General features: G+C 39.1%; 1 long non-coding RNA gene across 1 annotated transcript in view; it reads left to right on the forward strand.

Annotated features, from left to right (window-relative positions):
• LOC138440549 (uncharacterized) overlaps positions 1–9,141 on the forward strand; it is a 139,922-nt gene extending 130,781 nt beyond the window's left edge. Inside the window, exon 2 of the long non-coding RNA XR_011257075.1 lies at positions 8,786–9,141. This is a non-coding gene — a long non-coding RNA (uncharacterized lncRNA). The remainder of the gene's footprint in view (positions 1–8,785) is intronic.
• The last annotated feature ends 337 nt before the right edge of the window (positions 9,142–9,478 follow it).

The raw sequence follows: 9,478 nt of genomic DNA on the forward strand, positions 1-9,478 counted from the left end.
TCTTCCACCCTTTGCGTAGTAGTTAGATTTTAGGAAATTGGGTTGAGTCATTCACAGTAATGAGTGCCAAATAAATCAGAGGTAGTTTAGGCTCTTCCTAAGAAAGGCTAGGGAAAGAGAACCCTCTGATTGTCTTAAGATCTTCCAGCTCTAGCTCTCAGTGTGCCGATGAAGTCGGCAGAATTATTTTTATATTCTTCCCTGTAAGGGGACTGTCCTGCCCTAAACAAAGTATGACTTGCCACTATAACAGATTTCTGCCCCCGGGATACACTGGTCAGAATACATAGGCCATATATTTTGCATGTTGGAGAAGGTGAGTCTAAAGATTCCAGAAGCATCCCTGGACAGCTCTTCAATCTTGCTAGCTCTCTCTCAATCCTGCTAGCTCTCTCTCACTCCTCCTCCCCAGATAAACAGAAACATGTTTACTTTGTGTGTTAGAAAAAAGATCACAGATGTGAACTGCTTTATATTTATGTCTCAATATGATACTTAACTCATTTCAGTATAGCAGATTTTATGTTATGGTATAATTTACATTTTCTGAGGTATTTCCAGTCTTTAAAGTTCTGTGGCATAGTTATCAGACTGCAACTTAAGATAAGTAAGGATTAAGGGACTAAAGAGATAAAGATGAGGTTTAAAGAAAATTGGCTGGAAGGACTAAAGGACAGTGAGTAATTTTCCACTCTTTTGATTCCCCAGTGAATGCATTTGTGAAGATCTTTGTTTTAGAAAGCTGCTTATATCCTGAGTGAAGTCAGAGAAAACACTAAAATGATGAGATTATGATTAAGAAATGGTTGGGGCTGGGGGGAGAGCCTATATAACATATTTGTGAGCTAAGTGACTTTTGAAAACTGTCTTCAAGGTGAAAGTAATAAGCCAACCATTTGCCAGTGTCTCTGGAACATACTGTCAACCCTTGATTATGTAAGGGGGCAGTGGTGTGGATAATTAGCAGAGAGTCAATAGTTCCCCATGCTTTTCTATTAACGTGGGCAGGGGAGTGGTTGGTTCAGATTGTGTAGCAGATAGAGGAGAAAGGAAGTCTTTCTCCTCAAACCTTCAACACTTCTTTTTTCTCATTTTAAGCAATAACTTTGTTTCTTATCTCACAGCAGAAAAGTATTATTTCACAGAAGTAATCCGGAGATAATTTCTCTATCTTCCTCTCTTCACATTATTCAACCCATCTGTCTGTCTATACACGCAAATCCTCCATTTCATCCTTCACTGTGGATGCGGTGTATTTCTTTCTGTGGAAGCTGTCCCTTTCTCCTCCCTGACCACACTCCTACCATTTGCTCTTAAGGTCCTGTCCTCTGGTCTAATCAAGGACATTGCTCTAGCAAATGTTTTTCTCTCTTCATGATTTTTTTTTTTTTTGCTTTTTATCAAATAATTCCAATGAGCAAACACATGTTATTCTTTGCTTTCTTAGAAACAGATAACTATAATAATAAAACTCCAAAAAATCCCTTCCCTCCATTTTTTTGCTCTTCTTTATAGCAAAACCCCTCGAAAGAGCTGCTCTCTACACTCTGTGTGTCCTTTGTTCCCGTTTGTCTCTGAGCTCACCTGATGACCTTGAAACAGCTCTCATGAAGGATATCTGACTTGTATGTGGCTGAATGGGTTTTCCATAAAGTCTTCCCTGATCAGCCTGTATAAAAGAGCCTCCTCCATCACTCTGGATACTCCTGGGCTCCCCTTCCTCTTTTTTTTTTTTTCTCAGCCTTCATCAACGCTTGACACGCTGTATATTCACTGAGTCAGGATTTTTACTTTGTTGACTGCTGAGTCCTAGTACCTAGAACAGCATCTGTCTCGTAATAGGCACTGAGTAATATTTACTGAATGACAACTGACCTTTCCCAGTCCTGTGGCCACTGCTGAGTTTTCCAAATTTGCTGGCATATTGAGTGCAGCACTTTCACAGCATCATCTTTCAGGATTTGAAACAGCTCAATTGGAATTCCATCACCTCCACTAGCTTTGTTTGTAGTGATGCTTTCTAAGGCTCACTTGACTTCACATTCCAAGATGTCTGGTTCTAGATTAGTGATCACATCATCATGACTATCTGGGTCATGAAGATCTTTTTTGTACGGTTCTTCCGTGTATTCTTGCCACCTCTTAATATCTTCTGCTTCTGTTAGGTCCATACCATTTCTGTCCTTTATCAAGCCTATCTTTGCATGAAATGTTCCCTTGGTATCTCTAAAATTTTCTTTAAGAGATCTCTAGTCTTTCCCAATCTATTGTTTTCCTCTATTTCTTTGCATTGATAGCTGAAGAAGGCTTTCTTATCTCTTCTTGCTATTCTTTGGAACTCTGCATTTAGATGCCTATATCTTTCCTTTTCTCCATTGCTTTTCACCTCTCTTCTCTTCACAGCTATTTGTAAGACCTCCCCATACAGCCATTTTGTTTTGCATTTTTTTTCCATGGGGATGATCTTGATCCCTGTCTCCTGCACAATGTCACGAACTTCATTCCATAGTTCATAAGGCACTCTATCTATCAGATCTAGGCCCTTAAATCTATTTCTCACTTCCACTGTAGAGATCAAATTGCCAACATCTGCTGGATCATGGAAAAAGCAGGAGAGTTCCAGAAAAACATCTATTTCTGCTTTATTGACTATGCCAAAGCCTTTGACTGTGTGGATCACAATAAACTGTGGAAAATTCTGAGAGAGATGGGAATAACAGACCACCTGACCTGCCTCTTGAGAAATCTGTATGCAGGTCAGGAAGCAACAGTTAGAACTGGACATGGAACAACAGACTGGTTCCAAATAGGAAAAGGAGTACGTCAAGGCTGTATATTGCCACCCTGCTTATTTAACTTCTATGCAGAGTACATCATGAGAAACGCTGGACTGGAAGAAGCACAAGCTGCAATCAAGATTGCTGGGAGAAATATCAATTGCCTCAGATATGCAGATGACACCACCCTTATGGCAGAAAGTGAAGAGGAGCTAAAAAGCCCCTTGATGAAAGTGAAAGAGGAGAGCGAAAAAGTTGGCCTAAAGCTCAACATTCAGAAAATGAATATCATGGCATCCGATGCCATCACTTCATGGGAAATAGATGAAGAAACAGTGGAAACAGTGTCAGACTTTATTTTTTTGGGCTCCAAAATCACTGCAGTTGGTGACTGCAGCCATGAAATTAAAAGACGCTTACTCCTTGGAAGAAAAGTTATGACCAACCTAGATAGCATATTGAACAGCAGAGACATTACTTTGCCGACTAAGGTCCATCTAGTCAAGGCTATGGTTTTTCCTGTGGTCATGTATGGATGTGAGAGTTGGACTGTGAAGACGGCTGAGTGCCGAAGAATTGATGCATTTGAACTGTGGTGTTGGAGAAGACTCTTGAGAGTCCCTTGGACTGCAAGGAGATCCAACCAGTCCATTTTGAAGGAGTTCAACTCTGGGATTTCTTTGGAAGGAATGATGCTAACGCTGAAACTCCAGTACTTTGGCCACCTGATGTGAAGAGTTGACTCATTGGAAAAGGCTCTGATGCTGGGAGGGATTGGGGGCAGGAGGAGTAGGGGACGACAGAGGATGAGATGGCTAGATGGCATCACAGACTCGATGGACGTGAGTCTGAGTGAACTCCTGGAGATGGTGATGAACAGGGAGGCCTGTCGTGCTGCGATTCATGGGGTCGCAAAGAGTCGGACACGACTGAGTGACTGAACTGAACTGAACTGAATATTTACTGAACGGGTAGATAGCTGGATGGTAAGGGAGACAAGTGTTTCTTATTTGTTTTTAAAGTTTTAAGGACTGAATTCAAGTTCTGTTTGGATGGCATCATGGGGAGGGACAAAAGGATGTATGTGTGGAAGGAGAATGGGGCCAGAACCCAGGTGTCGCCTGTTTGGCAATCCTTGGAAGGGGATTCTCCCTGTTTGGGGGAGGATGGAGTGGTGCATGTAGCATAAAGGTGGATGATGAGCTTTGTTAGGCCTCAGAGTAGCCAGGGAGGATATCCTCATGTAAAGCTGGACAACCCCAGAATTTTTCACTCAGTCGTAAAGCAAACCTGAGATACGCTAGCTAGCAGGAACTGTTCCCAGTTCTGACTGGCCTCATGAATTCTTGAACAAAATCTGTCACAAATTGTAACTTCTTCAATATATATATATTTTAAGATGGAGACTAATAGCCTTTTCTTAAGAAGTGTTTTTGGCTTACAAAGAGAGACAGCATAAAAAATAACACATTATGTCTATGAAAATCAGCAGCTGCAGTGCTGTGAAAATAAGCCAATGAGATTTTTAAATTAAAAATGTTCTACTTTCAAACCTCCTATGTCTTACTATTAAAAAGTTCTCCAAGGCAACGAGCCTTTGCTATAAAAGCTTGAAATCTGTTTTAATCTTAGCTCTGTTGCAGAACTAATGGAACAGCAAAATGGGGCAAAATTTCTCCAGTTTCCTTTCTGTATGTTGAGGATTCTGGAGTGGAGAGTTAGCAAACACATTTCATCGTCTGTGCCAGCTGTGATCGATTGGCCAGGGCAGCCTAGAGGGCTGTGTGGATAAGCATTGGCGACCACACCTAGGTGCAGCAGAAACGAAACCCGAGATTGATTGGTGCTGTCTGCCTTGGGTTTAGGAAAGATGAACGGCAGCTTGCATGTGTTGTGTCTTTGCTATCTTGGACTTTATAGTCTCTAAGATATTTTTTAGTTCTACAATTCAATGATTGGGAATGCCTAGTATATTACATAGTGTCTTTGCAGTAAAAGCAATGATAAGATTTTATATGTAAGGTAGTAAAAATACGTTTCAGTGAATGCTTTTGGAAAATCTGATTATCTTTCGTAACAATTTCTTCTTTCTTCACTCTGGGATTTATATATTACTCAAATTATTTTTACATTGTGTGCTACAAGATAAGTGTGTACAAGCAGCATATAAAAGTAGTAGCTAAATTTTGCCATAGGAAACTCAAGTTAGCATCAGTTAATATAATTCATCTATACCAGGTTTTAGTTTATTTAAAATAATCTTGCAGTTTTACCCACTGGTGTTGTTTCTTGATAAGCCCATAGGAGGTACTATTTTAGTGTCCAGTAAACAAAACATTTCAATTGCAACCTTTTAAAATTGCTACAGAAACTTCTAGAATTCAGTTATGCAGTCTTAGTTAAGATAAATATAAGGGTGAGAAGTAAGGGAGCAAGCATATCTAGAGATATTTAGAGGTAGTTCAGCTTTAAACATTGGAGAAGGAAATGGCAACCCACTCCAGTGTTCTTGCCTGGAGAATCCCAGGGATGGGGGAGCCTGGTGGGCTGCCGTCTATGGGGTCACACAGAGTTGGACACGACTGAAATGACTTAGCAGCAGCAGCAGTAGCTTTAAACATGGAACCATAATTATAATACAAATCTGACCCGCTTCAGTTTATATTTCTTAGAGCAGTTCTTCCTTGCCTACCACCTGCAACATGCCATATAAAATAAGTTGGAAACGTTCAGTCCAGTATATGGATCTAATTTCATTTGTTTCTCAAGAAAAGTATCAAAATATGATACAATTATGTAACTAGATGAAAAGCACCATTATGTTTGGAATATTTTTAGTGCAAAAATCCAAGTGATCACAAGGAAGAAATGTCAATTTATGGAAGTAAGCATGTGTTCGTCATATAACTGTTAAATGTGTCTTACTCTTCTTCAAACTTGGCAGTGAATTTGGCACTTAAGTTCTTAGAATTTTTGAATAGAAATAATTAAAATAGGACTTTGGATAAATGTACTTTGAAATATATTATTTCATATATATATATATATATATAATCCTGGAGTTATTTGTGGTATTTGAATCATCTGAACCAATTTTTTCTAATTTCTGATATTTGAAATAATCAAAGGGATTTTTTTCTTAAGAACTGAAAAAGACATTTAGATATCTAACTCAGCTCTCTCACTCTCCTTTCCTCGCTTTTCTTTTGCTTTATATTTTATGTGATTTCTGTGTTCATTCTGGTCATTTGGTTTTATTTTTGTTATCTCATTTGTTTGGTCTTGGTCGTATTGCTTTAGAACAAATGCAGTGAAATAAGTCGGATCCCACTTTCTGAACGAAGCTTAGTGTCAGTCAGACACCTGGCTCAGTGAAATGCCTGCTGAACTAAGCCAACAGTGGTGTGCTTTCACACCCTGGCCATGCTGTCTGAGTTTCGTCTGGACTGGGTTGATGGTTTTGTACTCATACTCTCCGATTTTGCCCTTTTGGTAAGCTGATTTCGTTCACTGAGTCTATTTTGCCTTCTTCACTGTAAACTCTAACTAGTTGCCTCATGGTGTCTGTGTTGTGCAAGTAATTCAAGGGCTGGAGGTTGTGGGTTTGTTTGTTTCTTTCTTTTTTTTTTTGCTGTTTTTACAAAGTAGTCATCTCCTGCTGCCAGGTCCATATTGTGTTTGCCTTTCTTTGAGCAGTTGGACAGTGCTTGCTACCCAGTAGGCTCTCAATATTTGTTTTTAAATCTCTATTTTTTTTTTTTTAATTTAAGATATAGGTTAAGAGGTTATACCATGAATTAGGACTTCACCTATGTGGTTCTGATATGAATTCCTCTGGAATCTTAGTTTAGTAACTTTGGATGTTCTCAGCTCTTTCAAAGTCTCCCCAAACCATTTTCGAAGACCTCGTTATGAGATCTCCTTCTGGGATCTGAGATATTTTTGGCAATTTCAGATATCCTATTCCTTTCCTTTCCATTTTTCTAGATTTATTGAAACTCCAAAGTTATTTTTTCACTGAATATCACTCATAAGCTTTTAGATGAAATTTTCTGAATAAAGGGTACAAAGGGAGATGTTGGTAGTTAAATTTTTCTTGTCATTTTGATGAACTGTGAAAGAGGAAAGCAGAATTTCCATATTTAAGAACATTGAAGGAAATGTAGAAGTGGGAATCTTGTAATACCATAGTGATTCAAAACTGAATATAGAGATGTTTCTTAATTTTACATATGAGGAAATGAAATTAAAGAAAGACTGACTTGTCCAAAAAGCACGCCTGTTGGTAACTGAAGGACCCTCGGACACCTATCTCAATTCTCCTCCAACTCAATTGTCCTAGGAGGTAGACCATAGATTGCTCAGATGCCCGCACCTCTCCATCTCAGTCCTTGCTTTCTTTGGTCTAGAGCAAATCAAAAGTGACCAGGTCCCGCCAAACCTTTTCCTGACATCGTGGAAAGAGAAACAGTGAAAGATGTGCTGAGCTAGGGGTGAGAGACTGGGCAAAGGTGAGTGGTGAGTGATTAAACATGGAAGATTTCATGCATCATGCTTATCTATTATTTGCAGAGGTTTTTTATTTTTATTTTTTTTAAACCACCAAATTGCAAGGGCTTTTATAGCAAAGACTAACCATCTCATGACCATCAACACTCCCTTGAAATTGTTTTCTTCCTTTTTCTGTTATATAGGAATGCATTCCAATTTAGGGCACTTTAACTGTCAGAAATATCAGAAAGAGCTTTTGCACTTTATGCAATCTTCCTAAACCCCTCTCCTGTAGACACAGAGTAAGAGCAATTTTGAAGCAATCCTTGGTGTTCTTCCCATTGCCCTTTCACCCAGGATGAGGCTTTCAGCTAATTAGCTCTTCCTGACACCTCAATGAGAGTTTTACTGTGCTCTACCTAGTAAGGTGGATTGGGGGAGGTCACACAACTCTAGCCTTGCTGGGATTTATTTGTAAAAACCATATTTTGTTTGGCTGCTTGACACCTAACATTTTGGTTGCCTGAGTGCTCACAATGTAAAGGTTCCAATGAACTGAAACTTAGCATTTTAACTTTAGGTCAGCTTCTTTACTCTGTTTCTGCCTCTTTTCTTTAGATATTACAAGTCCCAAGTCATAGTGAAATCATTTTTATTTTGCTTTTTTAAAATGTGAAGAAATACTGAATGTCAGGATAGGGTCACTGGGTTTCTTTCTATAGGCATATTACTTAAAGATTAAAAGGTAATGAAAGAACAAGAAACTCTTAATATTTTTAGCATACACTGTGCTTTGGAAAGGCCGCAAATCAGAGGGTCGTCCATGCTGTGGTAGACCTTCACAGAGGCGTGAAGCCAGTTAATCTGCAATTACCGGCATCAGTGCTTTATCTGAGGGGTCTTTTACAATGAAACTTTTAAACAGGATAATTGTAGACATCTGCTTCATGTTACCTTACCAGTGACATAGCCATTATTTGCTGAGATCTTCTTAGCTTTTACAGCTTCACACAAAAGGGCATATTGGCAATTCCGTTTTCTGTGTAATAGGACTACTATGCAAAATACTGAGCTAGAATTCCGCATTGTTGTAGAAATGCTCAATGTCACCAGAGCGATTGACTTGTTCCACCTGGCTCTCAGACATTTGGAGAAGCAAAACATATGTACCTTAATTGCAAAATGTGGGCTTAATGAACATGCAGCCGTTATGTTATACCAAATGCAACAATCGACATGATGGCAAGCTACTTAAGAACATGTCACAATGTTTGGGTTTTAAGAGGTTTGCCTTTGGCAGTGTTTCAGAGAAGAATGTGTTTCTTACATTTGCAGTCCTGTGAGCCAATAATAAAGTGTTCAGCATATGAAGCTGGTATTTATTTTAAATTGCTATGTCAATATTTTTGTTTGAAAGCAGGTTTGATTCCCTGTGTGGACTTTGTTGAAGCCTTCTATCACTGCTTTTTATTTGAGTTTGATTTAGCTTCCTTTCCCCCTGATTTTGTGTTTTGCAGAATAGCTTGCATGAAAGCCTTCTGATTGGGCTGGGGGGAGAAAGTTGCTGTGTGAATTTCAAAGCCCAGACAATGTGAAAAAGGAGCAAACACTTGCTGAAGGCATCAGAGAAGTGACTGCAATCAAGCAGTGTTGGTTTTGTGACCTTGAAGCTTCCCAGAATAGCTACCACATTGGGAATAATGGAAGCCCTGGATTCAGATGCCTCAGGATGACCTCATCACCAACAGCCCCCTTCCTCCTACTGACATGTCTCCAGGCTCTATGCCAATGTTTAGACATTAGCAGGAATCCAGAAAATCAGGCTTTTGTTTTCAAAAACACAAAATAAAGGCAGCCATTATGGAATATTGCATAACTGATTTAATCCTAATGTGATGTCAAAACAAATTTCCCCAGTAGTTGAGAGAATGCTTTATCTACCACAGATACAATGGCTTTGTTGGTGCTGGGTACTCTTCCAATAAATGGTTGGGCACTTCTCTTCATGAATTCTCGCAATTCTCCATCCCGGGCACATTTCTGTGGGTAATTAAAATGGTCTTTTTATAACGGCAGTATGAAACAGTATGCATCCTCTAAACACACTGAGCTGAAAAAATATTGTATTCATAAATTAAATTGGACATTTTGAAAGGTTAACGCAAAAAGCTACTTTGCTTTCAGAGATCAATAAGGAAAAAGGGATTTCA

The sequence above is a fragment of the Ovis canadensis genome, chromosome 5 (genome assembly GCF_042477335.2).
Source record: "Ovis canadensis isolate MfBH-ARS-UI-01 breed Bighorn chromosome 5, ARS-UI_OviCan_v2, whole genome shotgun sequence".
Taxonomy (NCBI): domain Eukaryota; kingdom Metazoa; phylum Chordata; class Mammalia; order Artiodactyla; family Bovidae; genus Ovis; species Ovis canadensis.